Below are 27,240 nucleotides of genomic sequence, written 5' to 3'. Positions count from 1 at the left end.
ATATAGGGTTTTGCCTTAGTCAAACCCCTTGTTTTGGTGGTTTCCTCTTCCATAAATAGCGGATAATGTACTGAAATGTGTCTGCAAGAATCTTGTGTGTATGCAAGATCCTAAATGAAAGTGACAAAGAATCTAGAGTTCTACCCTACACTTTGGAGAGCAAACCCTAAATTCTTGTAGATGTAAATGCTTCAAATCACAAATGAACTAAGAGATATAAAGCATGAATGTAAATCTACAAATGAATCTTATACAAAGACATGAAAATAACATGAAACCATACCAAACCCTAAGGGAGAGGTACAAGCCAATCAACAGTCGATGATCTCCTATTATTCTTCAATGTCTTCAAAGCTCCTAATTGATGTTGAAAATGTTTGATGTAGACTTGATGAATGCTTGATTTGTTGTTGTAGACTTCAAATAACCTTCACTTTCACTTCATAAGAGGCTCCCTCCAAAATTGATAGATCTGAATCCCTCAAATGAGGAAAGGGAAGACTATATGTAGGAAACTCTAACTTTGTTTTCAACTTTAGGCTGACCTAGAATCAACATTTTTCACAAATCTTTGGATTTAAACATTAGAATACCACCAAAACCTGCCCCCAAAATTTAGGGAAAAAAGTTCGGGACCAGTTAGCCCCCCCTTGGTTTGAACAAATTTTTGTCAAATTTTCAAGGAAGCAAGATAATGTTATTTTAAAGAAAATTCCAGAAGGATATGGAAATTTACGATGTCTAGATATGCGAAATCGGGCCTTGAAGGTCAAAATAAGACATAATTAGGCTATTTGATGAAATTATTTATTGGAGGAATAAAATAAAAAGGGGCACACTTAATGTAAAGGGCCCAATTTCATAATGTGTAGAGTGATGAAAGAAGACCTTAAATTAAATTAAATTAATTAATTAAATTCTTAAAGAGAATTTGAAATACAAGATGCAAACACACTAAGGAAGGTGCTAACCTAAGCATGGAATTGTACCACCCAATTAAGGGTGTAAAATTTATGATGCTACAAAACTTAAGTATCACCCACACCAATCTGTTTCAAGGAGAGCACTCCCATCTCACTATGAAATTCCTCCATTTATGGCTAATTAGGATGGCTGCACCTGCTTTTCCTTTTTGATGCTTAGTGGTGAAGTACTCTGCATCTCTGCATGTACATTTCAGGTTGATTTCCAAAGAGAATTGAACAAATTTAATCTCTTGGAGAAGCAAAACATCAATATTCTTATAAAGTTTGAAGAATATTTTTACTATATATTTTCTGTCAGGGGATTCCAATCCCCTAACTTTTTCAGGATACACAATTCAACTCCATCATAGAGGATCAAGAAGATGTGTCCATAGGTGCCCTAAAGGTTTTAAAGCACATAGGTATCTAGTTAGGTTCACCTTTCTTGTTAGGCATGGAGGCAATGGAGTTACTTGTCCTGCCCCTTTTCCTTTTGAATTCAAATATTTGTTTAGCTCCTAAGTCTTTAGAAACTTCCTTCTTTCTACTGCCTTTTTTATTTTTCACCTTTTTTAGCTCTGGATTTTTGTATACCATAGGATTTCATTACTTCAACTAACTATTATTGGTTGGGATCTTTGGAGTAGGGGACAATTACCCAAGAGAGTCTCTTGTCTTCATCAGAATCATTATCATCATGACCTTAGTCTCTGTAGTTCACTGCTTTCCCACAACTTTCTAGACCCACCCCAACACCTTTAGTAACATTTTTTCTATTCCCTTCTACATCTTTCCCAACAAGGGTATGAGGGGATGGTCCTTGGAATAACTAGTATTCAAATCTGGAGAAGCTATGTGGGTTGCTGAACCAGAGCTAGAGCAAGTGATGGAATCAAATTTTTTCTGAGATTTATGACAACTGACTAGAAGGTTTTTCTCCTCACTGACATCCTTGCATTGTTAAAGGATAGGATTAGGGAAAGCATTATGTAAGGTGCTACCCATAGGTTTGGCAGGGATTACAACTAGATCAAAGTTATTAATTTGATCTTCAATTATTTTCCTAGTATCCATCATTTTTTAAAACTTCTCCACCACAATCTGTTGAGCATTCAAGTTTATGTTTTTAGAAAGAGAGTCCTGGGAATATTTGTCATTCATGACTTCAATAACCTTGTCCAGAGTGGGAAGGAGTGAGGCCTTGGTAGCTTCCTTAACCATAACATGAAGAGCATCCAACTTTGAGATGGTGCTATCTTTATTCATAGAAGGAGAAGGCCCAGAATCAGCTATATCAATCGGGTCTCTTTTAGGAGAGGAGACATATTTTCCTTGAAAAACAAAGGGAGGAATGAAATCAAGGGTCTTCAAAGGCTCATTAGAATCAGAGGTTTCACCCACCTTATCACCCTGACTAGGGATGTTCTATCTAGACAGGGGAGGAATTTTTTTCCCATTAGAAGGTTTGCTTTTAGGGTTTCTCAAAAGTGAACAATTGTTTTGGATGTGCCCTTATTTTTTACATAGGAATCATGTGTTAATATCATCATCAAGTTTTAACCAAAGCTCATTTGTAATATCAAACCCAAGTTCAATGGAGATGAGCAATCTGACATTCATGTGAGGGAGGAGAGATGAGGAGTTGTCCATCCTTATCACATTGCCAATGGAGGCCTGGGCTTTAGGGAGCCAATTCCATAGGACCAGAGGAACATTTTTTACCGTAACCCATCTAGAGCATGAAAGGGCTAGAATTTCTTCTTGATTTGCCTTAGGAGTCCACCCTATGGCTTGGAAGTAGCCATTACCAACATACTAGAATTCCTTTTTGACTACTTCTTTCTAATTGTTCGCTTATTTAAAAAAGATTATATAAAGATCTTTTTGAATCATGCGATGACAATTGAAATGAAACCCTAACTTTTTAACCCAAACATTCTGCAACCAACTATTCAAATAATTTCTAGAAGGGATTTTATTGTGGTCTAAGACAGCCAAGAAAATGGCAACATATTTTAATCTAGTGCTCTCTTCAAGCAATAAATCATTCATTTTGGAATTAGGCATAACAAAATAGAATTGGAAGAATGCTTACCTCTTCCTCAGTCTCCCGCCTATGATTCATCTGTAGAAGTCTGCACTGCCAGAAAATGAGCACCCTCTGAGTTGTGATGAGAGCCGATGAGCGCTTGCCAAAAATTCTTATCAATCCCTTTCACCGAATCCACCGAAGAACAAGGTTTGCCAATAAAAGAGTCATCTCCCATAAATTCTCTCCCACGCTCGATGGGAGGGAGTAGCAAATGCATAGGGTACTGGCCAGTAATGATGCCTTCGCCTGGGCTTCGACTTGTGCAAAGTTGGCCTAGAAAAAGTTGCAGAGCCTTTTCTCTATTCTTGGAGGGATTCCTTGATGTTAAGACTAGAAGAAAATTCCCAGATTGTTTAGTTTTAGGTTGCAGTTTTTTAGCATTGTAATAGATTTCTGAGTGACATTGTTTTTTTCAGGTTGAAATAAATGAAAGCACTGTTGTGCATATTTCTAGCCATTGTCTCCATGATTGTTTGTTCTTTTCTCTTAAGTAGATAGATTAAGGATTTCATTTGTTTATTAGTTTAGTTTTTTTGAGTTACATGTTTTTCTTATGACTTCCATTCAAGGAATGGATTAAATTATTTTAAATGTAGTACGGAGGGTTGTATGCATTCAGTTATGGATCTAAAAGAAGAGTTGCTGGGAATATTTTTTCTTGGGGGTATCTTCGGCATGCATTAATGCTCTAGTGAGCCCCTTTAATACAAAGTTGAGATGTTATGAGGAGTTCTTTACATTATTTTATAATTGACTTAGCTTCCCAAAAAGAGCATTGATATAGAAATTACTTGCTTAAAGGTCCGAGAAACTAAAATATTTTAAAGAAAAATTATTTAATCAATTTTTGTTTTTGCTTTGTTAGATTTAGGAACTGCATGTTCTCGGGGCTGAAAGTGTGATAAACTAAGAATATTTCTAGGTCTAATTTTTCTTATATATCTTGGTTAAATGTATGATAAATAATCTTCCTAATGCTGATGATGAATAAATCTTGAGATAAGGGAATACCCCTTAGGTCTGACATATTCTCAAGAGTAGGGGAGATAGGTGAGATTCAATCTCCCATTCATTAGTCAAATTACCATTTGAATCTAATCATAGCTAGTGGCAAAAATTTAGGATTCAATGGGTGTATATTTGGAAAATGCCAATAGTATGGTGGATTTAGATGATGGTTGTTGTAGATTGTGTAGATGATTATTGTAGATTGTGCTATCATTAATGTTGAATGTAGATGGTTGATGGTTGTTCTATCAGCTATGTGTCTCATTAAGTATGTTTTGGTATCATACATAATAATGATGGTGATGTAGAAATGTTAATGTTCCTTGCTATGGATATCCACTATCTTGTTGCTAATGTCTATACTCATTATGTTGTGTTGGTTCTAGGTGTTGATTTGAAGTGTAGATAATCAAAATTTAGATGTATGTTGTGCAGGTGGTTCATGGTTGATGTTGATAATTGATGATATGCAACTGAATAGAGATGTTGTTGATGATGTCCTTGGTTGGATATCCACCATCAACATGGTGTTGATATGAAGAACAATTATAATAATGATGTTCATTCCAGGCTTTCTCTTGTATCCTTATGATTGTGATGGTGGTGATGCCTACATTCAATATGTTGTTTATGAGTTGTAGAACAATAATGATGTTGATTCGCATGATTGGTAGTAGAGATGGTATCATGATGATAGCATATTTAGACGAGGAATAAAAGAATTAAGTTGAGGGATAATAGCATTGAGATGAGGATTATAAGTATTAATATGAGGATTAAAAGAATGATGAAAAAGTGATATTTTTTGGATGGTCTTGTGCATACTAAAAGTTGTAGTATTTTCTTTGTTTCTCCTGAGTGAGAAAATGGTGTTTCAAGGTGTCAAGGTCTCTAGAAACGGATGAAGTATGTGAATGTAGAGAAGCATGTTGAAGATAGTCTGGAAGACTGTTTCACATTTCTATACATTCGAAGATATGGTCTTATAATGTGTATTCTCTGTGGATGTTGCACTACTATCTTTGCAGGTCCCTATTGTTGCATCTGATGTTTTTGGTTGAGGCAATATGTTGGCAGTTTGATGATTGGTTAGATCCGGTCTAGATCATGCTCCACATTGATGTTTTTGTAACTATGATTTAAAGGACATGTTGATAATTCTTGTATAGTGTCTCACTTCAATTTTCGAGTGATTACGTGCAACACAATTTTGTTTGTGATGCTCCATTTCATGATTGTATTGTCTGGGCATCTGGGTATGAATATTTTGGTATTTACTTTGGTTGTGCCAACATGTTTTGGTGCTTTTGCATGAAAGAAGTATTTGGAAATATTTTTGGATGCTTAAAAGGTATCCCTATGTGGTTTGCATGATGTTTTTGATTAATAAAAATCAGGTTTTAAGGGACTCGAAACCCGCTTACATATTGAAAAGAAAAGCAATAGAGAAACTAGAGAAGACAGGACAAAGAGAGAAAGGCTGTAAAAGAACAACACAAAAGACAATAGCCAAAGTAAAGAACAAAAAAAGGCCAACGAGAGATTGGCACACATAAAACAAAATTACATTCAGGTGAAAATCTTTGCATGATGTTGGATGATCTATTTGATGCCACAATATATCTGGTGTTGGTTTTTAGAGTAATTTGTAGTTATTTGGTTGACAAGGCTTATTCCTTTTATTGCATTATTATTTTGGGTATTTGTGTCAGTTTTGAGAGATGTTATGATTTTTATTTGGGTCCTACAATGTCTTATGGTGATCCACATTAAAATAATTTGTTTGGAAGATGTATTTTGGGCTAACGAGTTCTGTGCTACACATTACCCTATTGCTGACTTTTAAGGATGTGAACTAGTGTATGTGATATTTAGGACTAAATTGGATGATATGTTATGATTTTTTAGGTCCTCTCTATCTCTTAGACTAGACTTCTTTCACCGCAATTATGTTTTGGTGTCTGACTTGTTGGGATCACTCCTTGTCCCCTATTCTAGCCAACCTAATTGATGTTTTGTGATGATGTGGATAGTATATATAAAAGAAGGAAATTAGTATGAATGTGTGTAGATTAGAAAATATGCAAATTGATGTAGCAAATGTGTGTGGGGAAACTTTTGGAGCTGAATTGTCAAATGGTTGCTTGAGGTAGTGAGTCAAGAGCAACTACATTCAAGGAAGACTATCAAATGCTATGCTTTTGAAGGCTTATACTAAGTTGTAATTCAAATCATCTTTGAATCTTGCCATGAGGTAGTGATCTTCAACCTACAAGTCCTTTGTATCTTTCCATAAGGAATTGATTTTTCCCTAAGGAAGTGATCCTTAGCCTACAAGTCCTTCTAGGAGTAGCGAGCCCTAAAATAAAATTTTGTGATACTTGTTCATATAGTGGGAGTTGACTCTCACCATGGTTTTCCCTTCTTGAGTTTTCCACATAAATTTGGTTTTCTCTTGTGCTTATGTTAATTTCTTTATCTATCATTACTATTGATTAGATTAAGGTTTTAAGTTATAATTGAATTGTGCTATAAAGTTTAAATTTTAATCATGATTTATTCACCCCCCCCCTCAATCTGGGGGAGTGTTTAATAGTGGGTCATATTTTTTATTCAGGTAAGTGTTGTAGCATAAATTTTAGCCTTGTTTTTTTCTCTAAGTGATGAGGCACAAGTAGTTTATCTTTTGGTAAGTTTTTTGGGTAGTTTATCTTTAGTTTTTAGTTAGCGTGCTTAGCAGTAAAAAAGTGTTAGCATTAATGTGTTTAAGAGTATTTTTTGAGTTTTTTTAAGTCTATCTTGTCTCCTATGCCCCATGGGTGTGCAAGGTAACTATTCTTCCATGTTTTAGTAGGTGAAACATCAACAAAGGTCACCAAAAGTTTTAGACTATTTTACCTTAAAGTAATTTTTTTCTTTCTCATAATGTCTCAAGTGTCTTATGCTTGGTTGGTTCAAGTGGGAAAATTTTGAGGTTTCCTCTAAAGGTTAATTTAGAAGACCTTGTTGTTCATGGTGTATTGTGGCTTTTGATCTTTAGAAAGGATATTTTAGTTCTTGTATCTCAAGAGAAATGTATTGAAAGTATTCAAGAGCCATGTGTATCTCTGTATGTGTTCACGTGCATGAGTAAGTAGCCATGTTGTGAGATATTGTAGATATTTTTGCATGAAAAAAGGTTTGAAGATAGTGAGAGGTCGCATAAAGAAAATACCTAGAATCCTCACCAAGTGGGCCCCCTTGGCTGAGTTTTCTCAATTGTTAAGGTTAATCTCAAATGTTACACACACATAATCACATCACCCTTTACGTTAGTAACCGATAGAGATAAACTTCATCTTTATTCAAATGCTTAAATAGTAATTAGAAAAATTGCATGATTTCTCCAACCAACTCTTTAAGAAATACTGAGAGAATTTATAGAAAATAAAGATTCAACTACCCAACCACTACAACCACTCCACTCCTAACATTTAGGAGGAGGGATTTTATTGAAAATATAGAATCTAGGAACTAGAAGACTGAAACAAAGTATGACTCTCTTTCCACATTATTTCATCTACATATTTCCCCTATATCTTCTCTACCAACAAACATGGAAAATTAATGAAAGGATATCTGTCTTCTCTCTGATCTAAGGAGTCTCCAAATAGTGACAACATCTAGTTGGTCACACATAACAATTTTAACTCCTTATTTTATTGTCACGACCCTTCAAAGTTATACCACATCTTGGTGACTACATTTACTCCATTTCAACAACGCAAACTTCTTCCATCAGTTGCATCCACTGTTGTTTTAGATTAAGGCAAAAATAGGTTTTGAGGGGACCCGAAACCCCTTACAAAAGAGAATCAAGGACTAGAACCCAACAAATAAGGCTGGCCAGATAGATAGGCATTAAACACTAGCAACCCAAACCAACACTAGATAACAGGATAGCGAGAAATTATCCCCAAAGATCAACGAGGGTTTTAGTTGGCTCCCTCAACCATAAGAGTACAAATGACACATTACTTCTTCCCTTTATGGGAGCAAAGGGTCATATCAAAATCACTCACAGATTTAGATTTTTTCCTTTTCACTGATATCCACCCTTCTTCCACCTTTGTTGCAAAGTCCATCCAAGAAAGGTGCGAAGGACCCAAGAAAGAACTAGCCACACCCAAAGGACCGACATCATCTAAAGAGCCAACAACTTCAACTTCCTCTCTTTTAGCATCAGGGAGGACAACCATATATGAAGAAACACCAGCCTGCTGCTTGCAAGCTCTAGTAGCCATCATAGGCCATGAAGAAACAAAGCCACCCTCCTTAGAGGAAGCATCCCCATCCACCAGAGGAGTCGTAGGAGCTGGAAATCCTGAGCAACCACCTGAGAGAAGCTTCTCTGTGAGGATTTATTCACAACATGATAATGCTGGGCTGAGGCACTATTCCACCAAGACACAAAACATTTCTTAGTAACACCAAGATCACATTTAGCAGCAACATGGCCCATTTTATAACACTTTCTACACCTGAAGGGAATCCCTTCATAGTCCAAAGACTGAATCCAATGGCCCTTAGTAGACATAAGCTTAATCTTTGCAGGCAAACCCTTGGACACATCAATGTCCACCAAAATGCGAGCATAGGTAGAATGACAAATATTCAAAGAATCATTGTCAATCATCAGAAAGTTCCCAAGAGCCCCACCCACTTCCTCTGGAAGAGAATCCACCCAAAGATTAAGTGGGAGGTTAGGGAGCCTAACCTAGATAGGCATCTTGTTGAAAGTTTCAGAAGAGGGGTTGAAATATTTGTGCCATGGCTTAACCATTAATAAAAAATGATCATCCTAGCTGAAGAAATGATCACACAGAATACAATTTTTGTCCTCAAAATTCTCAAATTTTTCTATGAAAAACCCTTTAGCCAAAGGGAAGATATGAACTGTACCAGACATGATGGGCTCCTAGTGCTTGGATATCCACACATGAAGTTCTGGAAGGCTGGGCCAAAAACCCTTAAATCTACAAATAATGCCATGAGAAGCAAATACAGAGGCAACATGATCAATCTCAGCCTCACTATACTCCTCCAGAGAAATGACAATGGACCCACAAATAGAAAAAGGCTCAGCCACAGGAGAAATATTCATCTCAGCCCTAGCATTAGAGTGGTAACCTCCTGGAGGTGGAGCAGACACAACACCTACACCCAAAGAGGGAAGAGCCAGCATCGGTGGATGAGTAGCCAAAGCGGAAGGAGAAGCCAATGGGGAAGACATCTTAGCTCCCAATCCACCCATAGGCATCATCATCCGACATCATTCCCCATCATTCGCACCCGAAGAAGCCCTAGGAGAGGCCAATAGGGAAGACACCTTATCTCCTGATCCACCCACAAGCATGAGAAAATGACATCTCTTTCCCCCATTCATAGCACCCGAAGAAACCCTAACGCCCCTGTCCACCTTAGCAGGAGAGGTCCGAGCAATGGAATTCAGAGAGGGCGACGCCCAAGTAACTTCCATGGGCATATTAGAGACGACAGACTTAGTTGAGGAAACCCTAGGTTCCTCGCAAACACAGGCATCGCTATCACAGGCACACGACATTGCAAAAAATCTTTGCATCCACTAATGTTAACATACAAAGATCCTAACATATTCATAATAACTTAAAATACAAAATTTAACACCATTTATAGATAAAAAAAAACATATTTATATTGCATTCATATGACATCCATAAAAACATCACAAAGGACTAGGATATAACAAGGTTCTTCAACATTATGGATTTAAAAAGGATATTAGCACAAGGTTGATGTCTTCAAAATGTAAAAGTCCCTAAACAACTTAAAACATTAGAAATTTAAAAGATCATAAAATGGGGCTCATCAGCTTGCTTGATGGCATTGCGAGGATTTAGTTTGAATTGTTCTTCATCCTTTCACCTTATCAATTATCTATTGAATAGTTAAAGATTATTTTTAGGTTGGTTATATTGAAATATTCTTAATGGATTCCTCAATTCTAAGTAAAAAAATGATATAAAACAACGATATTTATAGATGTCATAATCAATACTTTTATAATTTTTATTATAGGTTATGATATCTTCAACTATTTGAATTTGGTCTCCCATGATTCCTTCTTTGAATATGCTTTCATTCTCATTTTCATTAGCTCTTGAAGAGCTCTTTCCACCATACATTATATATCTAAAGAATTCTCCCATGATTCATAGGTTGGTAAGAAAGTTAGCTCTAATACCACTATAATATCTCTAGTCAAAACAATAATGTGAAACCAATCCTCAATCTTCCACAAGCACTTAATTATTTAGAGAACAACACTATTCAACCATTGTATTTAATTAGATCTTGTAAAGGGGAAAATTTGATTTGGCAATTTGCAACATAGAAGAAGAAATCACCAAATCAATTTTCGCTTTGGGGGAGATTTCATTTACATTCAAAAGAGAGGAAGAATCCACTAGATTCAATCACAAATTAAATAAGGATTGAATACTAAGTGGATTGATTGATTATGATGTGTTTTTTCCTCTTTTGTATGTTGAAATGCTGATTTAGGGTTAAGTTTTGAAATTAAAGACAAAATTGAGAGAATACTGAGCTATAGGTTTGGTATTTTGTCGTGCACCTGGATTTGAGTAACATAAGATGATTCAGATTTGCCCTACAAAAATGCCTCAAAAAAGTAGGGACCATGGTGCTGCCTCTTGGTCCTTTGAATTTTCCACGTGTCGAAAAGGTTTTTTCCATCTTTGTGTCTGAATCTTATTTCCAGAAGTAGAACTACACACCTATTTCTAGCACATAGAAAGACAGGAAAATAGGTTGGGAATAGGGGCTTGCCTTTGGTCAAACCCCAGTTTTGGAATTAACCATGAAATTGAGATAAATGTAATTGAAATGATTGAAAGGAAAGGGTCTCCTTTTGAGGGAGATGCTGAATTATGATTGAAAATGAAATGATTATACTTCCTTGTGAAGTTTTTCTTGCCTCCACATGGAATTAGGGTTTCATAAAATAGGATGTAGATCTCCACTTCAATGCTTTATCCTTGACTTTATTGCAGCTCCAAGGCTTGAAGGAAGACTGAAAATGCTCAATTTCTCTTGAATGCTTGATCTCTTGTGTGTTTGCCAGATGAATGATAAATTTTTCATGATGTTCAAATGAGAGGGGAAATCCTCTTTATATACTTGCCTGTCAGGTTAATTGACTAATTATCCAACATGAGTTGACACAAAGGTGAAAATCCCACTCAAATTTGAAATGGGAAAAAGGGGTTAAATTGGGCCCCTTTTAGGAAGGACCATGGCACCATGCTCTGGTCCTGTCCTATTTTAGGCCAGGATCAAGGTGCAGGATAAGTGCAAAGTCAAAGTTTTTTATGTTTATGATGCGTACGATCATAATCAGGTCTTCAATCAGGCCAAGGGGCACAAATACTAAGGTGAAGACCCAAATGCGGTCAAAATTGCAAGGGGTGCAATTTTAGGATGCTAAATTTAGCCCCAACTTTAGCGGAAGTATGAAGTCAATCATACTCTCAGTAAAATACAAAGGGTTCACATTGAAATACTCTCACCTAGTCCTCAAAGAGGAAAGATACACCATGCCCCCAGTGGACTTTAAGATCTCACAACTTCAATGACAAGGTAAAAGGGAAGATCATGAGAGAGAAAAATAGAGAACCATGACTACAACTAGTAAGGTTCTCTCACTATGAGTCATGAAAAGAAAAATACCAAAAATTACAAAGCAAAAGACAAAGTCTGCTGAGTAACTTTAACTATCAAGATATTCAAGAGAGAGAATCATTTAATGAAATGTATGCCCCCATGTTAATGTGATTGCACACTTCTTATCAAGAGCAATTTCTTTAAGGTAGGATACACCCAAAAAGTGATGCAAAGCCAGGCAACCAACTAGGTGATGACCTTCTCTCACCCACAACTAATATGTCCAAATAAAGTTATTTTTGTTTGTTCAAGGTGTAAAACAACACACCTTCCAAGTACTAAACTCACACAACAATTTGTGTGACCGGATCCATACCACTTTAGTATCTTTCGGTACCGGTAGGATGAAACCACTCTACACTTGTGTGAAAGGCAGACAATCTTCCGATACTGGTGGGATGGAAACCTATTGGATTTTTTCTATTGGTGGTCCAACCAACACAAAACACTCATAATATCTGACTATCAAATTTTTTAGGGGATACTTGTCTCACAACTGTCCTATTTGTCTAGTAGCTCTACTGGTAGACTAGTAGCCCTACCGATTGAGTTCTCCATACATAACTTAATAAAATTACAAAGGACAAGAAAAAATAAGGGAAGATTCAGATACCCTTTATCAAGTTACACAATTCCCCAAAGAATTAGACTCTAACCACAAGTTGAAAGCTCTATAACCTTACTGTCCTTCCAGACCTAATTAAGCCAATTAGGCCTAATTTACAAAGCAAGTACCCCTTAAATTATTCCATTGACTAAAAAAACACTTCTTCAAGGTTGGGTAAAGTGTCAAACCACCAAATAAAGGTTTTAGGACTTGATCCCATCTTTTTCATCTACTGCAAGTGATTTTCGCTTTTTCAGTTTAGGCGGTCACATAGAGATGCCTACCTAGGGTCAATTCAATTTCTTTAGGCTTGGAGCCTCCCTGCAAAATAACATCAAAATATTATGATAAAAAATTCCCTCTAACATTTTCCCATAGGTTGTTTGGTCCTCTGGTGAAAATGTCAGATTAAGGGCATCTTTACAGTGAAACCCTAGGTGCCAGCAGGGTTTGTGACTAGTTTGGTTAGATTTTGATGGATATCTACAAACTGATTATTACAAGACCTCAAACTTGTTTCAAATTAAATGTAAGAGACTTACCTAACTCATCCAATTGGTTTCAGGCATCCAGCAATCCGTACTGGTCAGAAATGAACATCAAACACACAAAATTTCATAAACTCCAAGTATATTGTATTGCTCCAAACTCCAAAACATCATCAATTTCAACAAATTCAACAAAAAAAACAACAAACCAAGAATCAATCCTAGTGGGAATAATATATTCTTCCTAATGGTTTCCAACCTCTTTTCAAACTTTGGAACCGTTGGAGGATTAGGTACCCCTTTTTACAACATTTTGCAATGACAACAAAAGTTGTCAACTTGCACTTTTCAAATTTGGCGAGTCCAAGGTGTATTTGACCTATTTCAAGGATTGTTCTAATGTTTCTAAGACCAATATTTATTTTCCTGACTCATTCCTAGACTCCTACTGACCCACATGGTCATTTGTCCATGGTGGCTTATAAAATGCAACTATGACAATGCCTTACATCAATTGGGTCTTATTGACTCACAAAACTATCAACCTATTACATATGATCATTATTACCTGATGGGTGATATTATACTATTTTAGTCTTCATTTTTATCTTTGGGTGCTCCTGCACAAAAAAGACAAGCACATTATCTCAATAATTTAGCCCCCAAGAGAGGAAAAATCAAAAGATAATGATCACAAAACACAAAACACGATGTGGTTTTGCCTAACTTTGGAGTCAATATTATTTTTATGATAACTCATGTATATCATGTGTATATATATGCATATAATTTTCCTCATCCCTGAAAGAAAGGAAACCATCATGGAAGAAGGGAACACGTGTCTTTTGAGTTAACATGGAAGAGAACAAAAGATATCTCAACACTTTGCATCGTCCTCAAGTAGACAACACTAGGGACAATAAATAGAAGAATGGAGAGAGACATAGAAGAAGGTCACAAACAAGAAAGAGAGAGGAGAGAGAGAATCTATGGTGCTACTAAAGCTGATCAAGCACCTTATCCACTTCCCAATCTTTCTCATCATTATTTCGGGAAGGCATACAATACGCAAGAGGATCCACACTAAGCACAACAAATGGAGCTATCACATGTTCCAAACAAGGATCATGCTCTAAGGATGACACAATTTGATAGGAGCGAAGCAGAGCGAGCGAGTGGGTGTGGAGGTTCCATTAGGAAGGTAGGAGAATGGGTTCGAGATGTAGACGACACCTACCCTATGGAGGTCATCTGACAACAAGCACCAAATGAAAAATGGATGTCACCAAATTTTGGAATGCTCATAGGATTTCAACATGGTCTTGATGCTTGTAGAGGATAAATATTGAGTGGGTGGATGCAACAAAATTCCAACCAAAATATCCAAATGACACACATTCTCCAATGGTTTTTTGAGAATAGAATATGGGTTGACAAATGCACCCCCCTGAGTAGGATTGGCATGTTGGCAACAAGGCAAAAAATTGAGAGGGGGGTGGATCATTTTACTCACAAACTCAACACAATTCAAACTTAAATTTAGATCTAATAATTAGCAATGAAAGCACTAATCAACATCGCATCAATAACACACAACACCAAGATTTTTGATGTGGAAAAATCAGTTAAGGGAAAAACCATGGTGGGAACCTACCCACAATGAGATAATACACTGTTAGGAGTAAATGAAATATTACAACAGGGAATGCACATGCATTTAGGTACACTACCTAGAGCTCACTTCTCAAATCACAAAACAAGAAGGGGTACAACCTTGAGAAAGACTCATTGTCATACAAAAACATTCCGATTACATTCGAAGAATCATGAATTGACGAAATAGCATCTTCTCATGCTTGGTTATAGTTCCAGTTAAGAATAGTCTGATATGCTTTGCCACACACTTCCTTTCATACTTTTGAAGGATTAAAACACTTGCTTGCACACACACTCGCAGATACAATGCATATACATCTCACAAATGAATATTACATATATTTATACAAATCATCAACCTATATTTCAAGGTTGGCTCAAACCTCAACACAAATAACAAGAATATAACCTCACACACTACAACAAAACATGCAGACCAAAACAATGTCGACTAAGACATAGTCTAGATCTAAATCAACATCACAACCCAGAAACATCTCCAAGAATTACGCCTCGAACATCCGCAACACGCTAGAATCACCAAGAATGTCACATAACACAAAGAATACCACCAGATCAAGGAAATGATCAATAACGCTCACAAAGATCATTGCGAACCACCAAAACAGATAGAACATGATCTAGAAACATCCACAAGCAACGTGAATTACCACATAAACAATTGCAACATTACCACTTACTAGAATCTCTGTCATTAATATACTGGACCTCAAGAACACATGTTGAACTGATTGTCAAACTAAAAGATTCACTTGCAGACCTCCAAGTCACAAACCATCTAAATTGGGGACACATATGAACATCTCAAACACTCTACCAAATCCACAAACCAAGATAATATCTGGAACAATGCAGAGTAGAAACCAGAACATTGAACACCACAAACAACTGAACAACCAACCATAATACCAGACCTCATAACTCGATCAAATCATCATGCAGACCACTGGAACTTTAGTTAAATCAACTATAGATACTTATCTCAAAACCCATTTAACTGCAACAACTCAACTTCAACACACATGCGAAACCCACTTATTTAATTTGACTGCAACACTGGAATACACAGAAGAATATGTTGACATCAATGACAACACATCATTCTAGCAAACTTCTCAACAATATCCAATAATCTCCCCCTTTGGAATTCATGGAAACATATGAATTTGAAAAACAATCAACACAAAGAAAGAAATCAGAAACCAACAATCTCCCCATATCTCATAATAATCTTCCCCTAAGATCAACATAGGATATAGCAATTTTTCACATGCTTCTCTCCCTCTTTGACATCAATACAAAAGGCACATACAACACAAATATTGATTTTATCACCCTAAGAACAAACTCTCTCTGAACATCTAAAACAGACCACTAACTACTCCCCCTAAGTAGAAACCTCACTCATCAATCCGGATCACAAGATATCTCTGTGAAGTTCATCGGACTGATGCAACTCCATGCATCTTAGTTCTCATCAAGAGGGACAATTTCCCCTAGCTTCTCTCTGAGATACTCAAATATATTTTAGGAAAAGGCTTTATGAAGATATCTACAATCTGTTCCTTTGTAGATATATACTCCAATCTAACTTCCTTCACATTCACCTTCTCTCTCAAGAAATGAAATTCGATAGATATATGCTTGGTATTTGAATACAACACCAGATTCTTAGAAATATTGATAGCACTTGAATTATCATAGTATATAATAGTAGGCTCATCAAAAATAACTTTGATATCCTTCAACATTTGTTTCATCCAAATTACTTGAGTATATTTTCTAGTAGCAACAATGTATTCAACTTCTACAGTAGACAAAGAGATATCATTCCGCTTCTTTCTCATCCATGAAACCAATCTCTGACCCAATAAAAATGCACCACCACTAGTACTCTTTTTGTCATCAACATCACCTGCCCAATCAACATCAGTAAAAGTATTGGTATTTTGGTATGGTTTTCTCATTGATGTCAACACCTACTAAAACACTAGTACTCTGGAGATCCAACAACATTCACCGACAAGCAAGTAACTATTGCACAGTTACTGGTATATGGTTCACCGGTAGGATATAATGATCACCGACACTTGGAATGATATGGAAGACACCTGGTAATGTTGAAGACATCATGTGGACACTTTGTTTTGAAGAATTAATCATTGGTATATTCATAGTTGCATATTTGCTTTTATTGGCAAATAGGTCCAGGGTTATCTAGGGTTTCACCGACAGGTTTATCTTTTCCAGAGCTGCATGGCACGCTATGAAGATGATTTATTATTGTTGTAAATGCATTAAGCCAGCATGTTTAATCAATTATTTCATCAGATATTATATTGATTGTAAAATGTTTTTATTGTAATATCTTGTAGAGCTGACCTACTAAAATTGGTCTTAGGTTATGGTATAAATGTAAGATCTTATTTGTAAGATCAAATGTGGAATGCGAAAAAGAATTGTGTGAAGGTATATGCAAGATTAAGTAGAGGTATACACGAAGACATCATTTGAAGGTGAAGCTAGGTTTTTGTGAAAGCATATCAGCATTACACCAGTACTGAATCCAACATATGAAGATGCTATTTTGTGTAGTACATTCTTATTGGATTTAACCATCCAACTGTAGTCAATGTGACTCCCATTTTGTGATTGAGCAGTGAGCTCTAGGCTATTGGCCTTTCTGCATGTGCAGACCCCATTTATGTACACTTACTATCTGCAATAGTATCATCTGATTGTGGGTAAGGTTTCCCACCCTGGTTTTTCTCCTTATAGGGTTTCCACATACAAATACTGGTGTTATGTGTTGTGGATGACTTTGTACTTATGTTTCATACATTAATCTTTACCGATATATCAATTTACTGTTAACACTGTCTATTGACATGCTTAACTGGTTTACCGATATTAAGCATTAAGTTGCTTAAGTGGTTTTTGGTTTGAATTTATTAGACAACTGATTCACCCCCCCCCCCCCCCCCCCTCTCAGTTGTCTCTAGGACCTAACAAAAAGAACTCAAAGTAAAATCATCATCTCTAGGATACCTCAAAGAAAAATCAACTATCTCTTTCAAATATCTGAAAATTCTCTTCACAACAACAACATGAGATTCCTTAGGATCGACTTGAAATATAGAAACATGACACACAACATTCATAATATTTGGTCTAGTCTGAGTCAAATACAACAAACCACCAATCATAGACCTGTATCTAGTTTGATTTTCTTTCGAAGAGTCATCATCTTTTATCAACTTAGATTCGGTCACCATAGGTGTACTAACATGTTTTGCATCATCTAAACCAAACTTCTTCAACGGTTCCTTCACATACTTAGATTGACATATAAAAATACCTATATCCAACTGAGTAATTTTCAATCCCAAAAAGAATTTCATCTCACCAATCATAGACATCTCAAACTCATTCTACATATCATTAGAAAACTTCTTGCACAAACCATCATTTCCACCAAAAATAATATCATCAATAAAAACTTCAACAATTAAGATGTTATCATTATCAATCTTGAAGTATAGATTCTTGTTAGTAGTACCTTTATTGAATTGAAGCTTCATCAAATACTTATCCAATCTAGCAAACCAAGCTCTTGGGGCTTTCATCAATGCATATGTTTTCTTCAACCTGAAAACCAATAAGAAAGGCTGACTTGACTTCTTTTTCAAACTCACCAATAAGAAAGGCTGACTTGACATCCATTTGATACACTTTGAAATATTTATAAGCAACATAAGCAAGAAATAATATAACAACTTCAATTCTAGCTACAGGAGCAAGGGTCTCCTCAAAACCAATACCTCCCATCTAAGAATAACGTTTACAAACAAGTCTTTTTTTATTCCTAACAACTTCACCTTTTTCATCCAATTTATTCCGAAACACCCATTTAGTTCCAATTACATTTTTATCTTAGGTCCGGGAACTAAAATCCATGTACTATTCTTTTCAATCTGATTCAACTCTTCTTCCATAGCTTTAACCCAATTTTCATCTTTACATGCTTCATTAACATTCTTAGGTTCAATCTTAGAAATAAAGCAATACTCTTCAACAATTATTCTCCTAGTCATCACACCTCTATTCTTATCACCTATTATCTGATTCTCTGAATGATTTAAACTTACATACCTAGGAGTCTTAGGATTTTCATGATTCGTAGAATCTTGAAGTCTTTCTTCTACACTAGCTTCTCCTTCATTCTCAGGCTTTTTTGAAGCATCCTGAACTTGATTGTGGGTCTACACTTGCTTTCCTTTATTTGCACTAACAATCTAATCATTTCAATCATATCCGAAGCATCTTGACTGATACTCATTTTCTTCATCCACTTTCACATTAGCACTCTCAACTATCTTTCTCAATCTCTTATTATAACACTGGTAGGCATTTCTCTTAGTAGAGTAACCAAGAAAGATTCCTTCATCACATCTAGCATCAAACTTCCCTTGATCTTCATCTCTTCTAATATATAATTTACTTCCAAAAATTCTAAAATATCTAACTATAGGAACATGACCAAATCATAACTCATAAGGAGTCTTATTAGTATCACCTTTGATATGCACTGAGTTGAGAGTGTATACAACAATACACACAATTTCTCTACAATAAATATGTGGAACATTTCCTGTTGGCATTTCAATAAGGATATTGAGAAGGTTGTTGATGATTATGGATATAATTGATCAAGGATGGATTACTGTCTTAATATTATTATTTTGTCATTGATGTCAAGAAATTGATTTTCTAATTCAGTATGATGTTGCCATATCTTGAGAAGTATGATGTTGCCATATCTTGAGAAGTATGATTTGATGAGTATAAAGATGTCGGTAAAAGACACAGAAAGAATATGATGAATAAGGGGATGAATAAGGTATTCAATGGGAAACTATTACCAAGTCAGACAATGATGAGATCATGATGTTTAGATTATTTTAACATCATACATATGTTGTAAATTGTAAGATTAATACTATACTATGTTACTGAGCAAAGAACCTAGTCGGTAAACCCTAAGGAACCTAGTCGGTAAACCCTAAGGTTATCACTATCGGTTAATGAAGGCGGAATGTCTACCGAGTGAAGTTTAGTATTTACCGAGTTGTTACCGAGTTGTAACTAAGTTATAACCGAGCTATAACAAAATGCATTAAATGGTTACATTCATTATTTAATGAAGGAAGCTGATGAGCTGGAACTGATTAAATGATTGGTATGCCATGCATGAAGTTTGTTAATGAATCTATGGCAAAGGAAAATCGGCATGAAGATCTACAACGCAGATTGAACTGCATTACCCTAGCACAAGTTCCAAGAAATGTATGCAAGTTCCAAGGCGGGGTAAAACATTTTTTAGATCAAAGGATACATTGAACCTGGACAAGTTTGAAGATCTGATGGCTATAACTGATCATGGGAAGTGTGATCAAAGAGATTAAGCGGTTAGCTAATTGTTTATAAATAGAGAGTTGTTGATAAAGAATGTATGCGGGCAAATGTATGCACAGGGATGCTATATAGTGATTATCGAGCACAGAAGCTTGAAGACCTATTTGAATAACAGATTATAGAAGCCCAGCAGATGGACAAGATTAGTTCTATGTCTAGATTGTATTGAGCAAATAAGAATCTGCTTTAGCATTTTAGATGTGAAGTTGTCAATTTTCTAATTTTTTCCACAAAAAATCATGGGAGAGTTTTCACGATTTTTTCCTCAAAAATTGTTCGCAGGGTTTATAATTTTCCCTTAAAAATTATCTCATCTATAATCCACGATATTCACGTAAGATTTTAGTTATCTGGGTTTTATCGTTATTTTGTGAAAGTGATAGAAAATCTCTTAACCGAGTGGACTTAACAGTGTTATTTGTAAAACCCTCTAACAAGGTGACATTTTGATTGAGTGTTTGAAATCCTTTAACAAGGCCACTTCTAACAAGGTGAAGATCCTAACAAATCTGAGGGAAATCCCTTAACCGGGTCACATCTAGCAATGTGTTTGTAATCTTTAACAGGATTTGCTTTTAACCGAGCATACTCTAGAAGAGTATATTTCTTAGTGGGTCTGAAATCCCACAGTGGTTTTTCCCTATTTGGGTTTCCACGTTAAGTCTGGTGTTATGAGTGATATGATGTTTATATGCTTTTGAGTTTGTATGTTTAGCAGTTTTTGTTATATTATTGAAGTATATGTTACCGAGGTTGAATCTGATGTTTTTATGGAAGATTAAGTTTGTATGATTCAGCCCCCCCCTCTCATCTTGTTGGCTATTGGATCTGTACTTACATTAAGTACATGAACTATCAATTGGTATCAAAGCTTTGGACTTTGGAAGAAAAAGTTTAAAGGTACTTGAGACAAAGATCCAAAGATGTATAAGAGGGATGCACTGAAGATGAACAAGTCAAGTTTCTCTACATGGCAGAAAAGGATGAAGCTGCACCTATCAGGAGTTGGAGAATATGCTGTATATTATCTGGAGAATGATTTCATCACAACGAGCACCTATCCATTGAATATGGAAGAAATAAAGGCAAAGCAAGAACATATCCAAGTAATGATTGAAATAACATCTGCATTGACCAACTCAAAGTTTAATGATCTAGAAGGCTGCAATGATGCAAAGGCAATGTGGGACAAGCTCATATCTGTATATGGCAGTGATGAACATGTTCAAAGAGAAAAAGTAGATAGTCTAAGAGGACAACTTGAATCTATGAGGATGAATGAAGGTGAGAACATAACCCAGTATAGTACAAGACTAAAGGAGATTGTCAATCAAATCAAAGGAGTAGGTGGAACTATTGAAGAAAAGGATATAACAAGTAAGTTGTTAAGAACCCTTCTATCGGCTTATGCAATTTGAGTCTCTGTAATCAATGAATTGAGGTCTGTACCTAATATGCCAATTTCTTTAGATGCTACTATTGGTAAGCTACATGCATTTGAGTTAAGTAACTTTGATAATAGTGGATCTTCCGTAAATGAAGTTGAATCTGCATTTAGTTCTTTTCATCTTGATGAATCTAATGATTTCAATGAAAGAAAGTATAAGTACTCTGAAGGAGATCACAGTGGAGCAAGTGAAAGATTTCATAAGAACATGGAAGAAGTACACAAACTATATGAGGAAATCAGAAAGTAGGAAGAGTTTGAAGCACTATTAGCCAGAAGGTTACCAAGAGGCAAAGGTAAGTATAAAGGAAAACTACCTTTGAAATGTTTCAATTGTGATAAAATATGACATATGGCTTCTAACTATCCTGACAAAGATTCTACTGAAAAGAGAGATTACCGAGATGACAGACAGAAAGATAATCATTACAGAGGACACCGAGACTTCAGAAGAAGAGATAGAAAGACATGCTTAATAGCTGATGAGGAATCCAACGATGATAAATCGGATGAAACTGATACATAGGAAGTAGTTTATGTGGCTATCAAAGATGGATCAGATGAAGAAAGGTATGAAGAAAAAACCCTAATATCTCAGATAAATACTAATGATTCTTGGATCATAGATAGTGGATGCTCACATCATATGACAGGTAATAAACACAAGTTTGTTATGTTAGAAGATTATGATGGAGGCTATGTAAGATTTGGTAATGATGCACCATGTCCAGTAAGAGGTAAAGGATCTATAACACTTCTTGACAATGCAAGATATAATGATGTTTATTGGTTTGAAGGTTTGAAATACAATTTGTTGAGTGTAGCACAACTAAACAATACAGGTTACCGAATAGAATTTTAGAAAGGAATTGTCAAAGTTCATGACAAGCATGGAAAGTTAGCTGCTACCGGGACACAAACAAAAGGTAATACATTTCACCTCGACTCAACTCGGAACAAGTGTCTGTATGCAAAGATAGATGATACCTGGTTATGGCATAAAAGGTTTTGTCATGTAAATTTTGATAATCTGATCAAAATAAGTAATAAGCACCGAGTAAGAGGTCTACCGAGTCTTGAAAAACCTAAGAATGCTATGTGCTAAGGATGTCAGATGGGTAAAATGACAAGATCAAGATTTACAAGTAAGTCTTACACCTCTAAGGGAATTTTAGATCTTGTGCATACTAATCTTTGTGGTCCTATGAAAGTCCAAAGTTATTATGGTGATAAATATTTCATATTATTTGTGGATGATTACTCAAGGATGATGTTAGTAATGTTTTTAAAAGAAAAATCCGAAGCTTTTCAAATGTTTAAATGGTACAAGGCAAGAGTTGAAAATGAAATAGGAAGACAACTGAAATGTCTTAGATCAGATAGAGGAGGAGAGTCACATATGATGAGTTCAACTTATTTTGCAATGATCATGGTATTAAAAGACAAGTCTCTGCACTAAGAACTCCACAACAAAATGGAATAGTTGAGAGAAGAAACAGATCTATTGTGGATTGTGCCAGAACCCTGATGATTGAAAAGAAAGTGCGACAAACATTTTGGAGAGAAGCAATAAGAACAACAGTTTACACCCTAAACCGAGTACAACTTAAGAAAGGTACTTTGAAGACACCATATGAAATCTTGTATGACAAGAAACCTAATGTAAGTTATTTTAAAATCTTTGGAAGTAGATGCTATGTACACAAAGATGATAGAAATGGCAAGTTTGATCAGAAAAGTGAAGAAGGAATATTTATAGGTTAATCTTCTAGAAGAAAAGCATTTAAATGTCTGATCAAATCATCTAGCAAAATAGTAGAAAGTGTAAATGTGAAAATTGATGAATTTGCAGAAAGAAATGATGAAGGAAATTCCAAAGAACTAGAAGATTATGATGAATTTGTCTATGTTCAACCGACAAGTCCTACCAAGAAAACTGTTGAAGAAAATAAAAAGAATAGCCAGTTACCGAGTGATGAAGAAGATCATACAGAGCCTACTGAGCCTGTATTAGCCAAGTATGTCAGAAGACATCATGCACCAAGTCAGATTATAGGAGATAAGGATGATCTAGTGATGACAAGGAACAAACTGAGACATAACACATATATGATATCTGAATTTGAACCGAGAATAGTGAAAGAGGCATTTAACAATGAAGATTGGATAAATGCTATGACAAAAGAGATTGATCAAATCAAGAAGAATGACACATGGACACTAATCCCAAGACCGAAGGCAAAAAATGTAATCGATACAAAATGGATTTTCAGAAACAAGCTGAATGAAAAAGGTGAGGTCATTCAAAATAAAGCAAGACTAGTATGCAAAGGTTATGCTCAAGAAGAAGGAATTGATTATGGTGAAACTTTTGCACCTGTGGCTAGAGTTGAAGGAGTAAGAAAATTGTTGGCATATGCTGCTTTCAAAAACTTCAAGGTATATCAAATGGATGTCAAATCTACATTTTTGAATGGAATATTAGAAGAAGAAGTTTTTATTGAACAACCTGAAGGATTTGTTGAAGACAATAATAAAGATCAGGTATGTAAATGGAACAAAGCATTATATAGTCTGAAACAAGCACCTAGAGCATGGTATGAAAGATTGCACTCTTATTTGATTAAGATTGGTTTTATAAGGACAAGTGAGAACAACAACATGTACATGAAGAATGATGAAAATAGAATACTGATCTCAGCCATATTTGTTGATGATATTATATTTTGTGGAAATGACTCTTTATGCAAGAACTTTGGAAATGAAATGAGCAAAGAATTTGAGATGTCATTAATCGGTGAGATAAAGTATTTTATAGGTTTATAGATACTGCAAATGAAAAATGAGATTTTCATTACTCAATCCAAGTACATAAAGGAAATCTTGAAGAAATTTGGAATGGAGGATTCAAAACCAGTAAGTACTCCTATGACTACCAACTGTAAACTATAAAAGAATGATGAATCTACATCTGTTGATGAGACACTTTACCAATCCATGATTGAAAAGCTACAATATGTTGTTCACAGCAGACCGGACATAGCACATGCAGTAGGTATAGTTGTAAGATTCTCTGCAGATCCTAAGGAAACACACATGACAGCAATCAAAAGAATTTTTAGATACTTGAAAGGCACTGAAGATTATGGCTTAGTATATCAGAAAGGAAATGATTTTGATTTAAAAGTTTATACTGATGCTGATTGGGTAGGCAACATTGATGATAGGAAAAGCACAAGTGGAGGAGCTTTCTTTTTAGGAGAAAGACTAGTGAGTTGGCTTAGCAAGAAACAAGGATGTGTTTCACAGTCAACATCAGAAGCTGAATACATTGCTGCAACATTGAATTGTACCAACATAGCATGGATAAAACAACTGTTGGAAGGTATAAATGAGAAAGTTACCGAGCCAGTAACTATATTCTGTGACAATACTAGTGCCATTAACATTTCAAAAAATCATATTATGCACTCTAAGACAAAGCACATCTCTATCAAATATCATTATCTTAGAGAAGAAGCTCAAGAGAAGAAAGTAGTGTTGGAGTATGTTAGCACAAAGGAACAAATAGCAGATATCTTCACCAAGCCACTACTAGGGGACACTTTTGAGTATCTCTTAGGGGTCCTAGCCCTATCTTCTACTCACTGTCCGAGTTCGGTGAAAGCATCAATTCGATGACTCTATCGAATATATTTTAAGAGTTGATGTTGATTTACACACTTTAGGATGTTTTCTAAAGGTGTGCAGGAAACAGTGCAAGATACAATACAGGAAACAACAATTGAAGACAAAATGCTCTGATCGAGACTAAGTTGACACATTATAGCAGGAATTCACTTCATATAGGAAGAAATTATGTTTTAGTTCTTTACTTTGACATTGTTATCAAAGGGGGAGAAGATTGGAGAAGAAGACTGGAAAAGACTAAGAAGACTGAAAAAAAAGCAGAAAAGAAAGACTAAGAAAAGAGGAGAAGTCTAATGTATGGGGGAGAATTCTGATGACAAGAAGAGAGCATTTCAGAATCTCACAAACAACTCACAGCAATCTGAATCAATTAGGTCAAATCAATTGGTTTTGCCATCAATGCCAAAGGGGGAGATTGTTGGCATTTGGCATTATAAGAGACAATGGGAGATTGTTGGCATTTCAATAAGGATATTGAGAAGGTTGTTGATGATTATGGATATAACTAATTAAGGATGATTTACTGTCTTAATATTATTATTTTGTCATTGATGTCGAGAAATTGATTTTCTAATTCAGTATGATGTTGCCATATCATGAGAAGTATGATTTGATGAGTATAAAGATGTCGGTAAAAGAAACAGAAAGAATATGATGAATACGGGGATGAATAAGGTATTCAATGGGCAACTATTACCGAGTCAGACAATGATGAGATCAAGATGTTTAGATTGTTTTAACATCATACATATGTTGTAAATTGTAAGGTTAATACTATACTATGTTATCGAGCAAAGAACCTAGTCGGTAAACCCTAAGGAACCTAGTCGGTAAACCCTAAGGTTATTGCTATCAGTTAATGAAGGCAGAATGTCTACCGAGTGAAGTTTAGTATTTACTAAGTTGTTACCGAGTTGTAACCGAGTTATAACCAAGCTATAACAAAATGCATTAAATGGTTACATGCATTATTTAATGAAGGAAGCTGATGAACTGGAACTGATTAAATGATTGGTATGCTGTGCATGAAGTTTGTTAATGAATCTATGGCAAAGGAAAATCGACATGAAGATCTACAACGTAGATTGAACCGCATTACCCTAGCACAAGTTCCAAGAAATGTATGCAAGTTCCAAGGCAGGGTAAAACATTTTTCAGATCGAAGGATACATTGAACCTAGACAAGTTTGAAGATCTGATGGCTATGATTGATCATGGGAAGTGTGATCAAAGAGATTAAGTGGTTAGCTAATTGTTTATAAATAGGGAGCTATTGATAAACAATGTATGCAGGCAAATGTATGTACATGGATGCTACATAGTGATTATCGAGCACAGTAGCTTGAAGACCTATTTGAATAATAGAGTATAGAAGCCTAGCAGATGGACAAGATTAGTTCTATGTCTAGATTGTATTGAGCAAATAAGAATCTGCTTTAGCATTTTTTATGTGAAGTTGCAGATAGATTTTTATTACTGTTATTTTGTGAAAGTGACATAAAATCTCTTAACTGAGTGGACTTAACAGTCTTATTTGTAAAACCCTCTAGAAAGGTGACATTCTGATTAAGTGTTTGAATCCTTTAACAAGGTCACTTCTAACAAGGTGAAGATCCTAACAGATCTAAGGGAAATCCCTTAACCGGTCACATCTAGCAATGTGTTTGTAATCTTTAACAGGATTTTCTTTTAACCGAGCATACTCTAGAAGAGTATTTTTCTTAGTGGGTCCGAAATCCCATAGTGGTTTTTCTCTATTTGGGTTTCCACGTTAAATCTAGTGTTATGAGTGATACGATGTTTATATGCTTTTGAGTTTGCATGTTTAGCAGTTTTGGTTATATTACTGAAGTATATGTTACCGAGGTTGAATCTGATGTTTTTATGGAAGATCAAGTTTGTATGATTCACCCCCCCTCTCATCTTGTTGGCTATTGGATCTGTACTTACATTAAGTATCAGAACTATCATTTCCTTCAATCATCATCATTCTAGAAGCTTCCTGAATTGTCATGTTCTTCCTCTCCACA

This window comes from Cryptomeria japonica, chromosome 7, assembly GCF_030272615.1.
Source record: "Cryptomeria japonica chromosome 7, Sugi_1.0, whole genome shotgun sequence".
NCBI classification, from domain to species: domain Eukaryota; kingdom Viridiplantae; phylum Streptophyta; class Pinopsida; order Cupressales; family Cupressaceae; genus Cryptomeria; species Cryptomeria japonica.
This window is presented reverse-complemented; position numbering follows the sequence as displayed.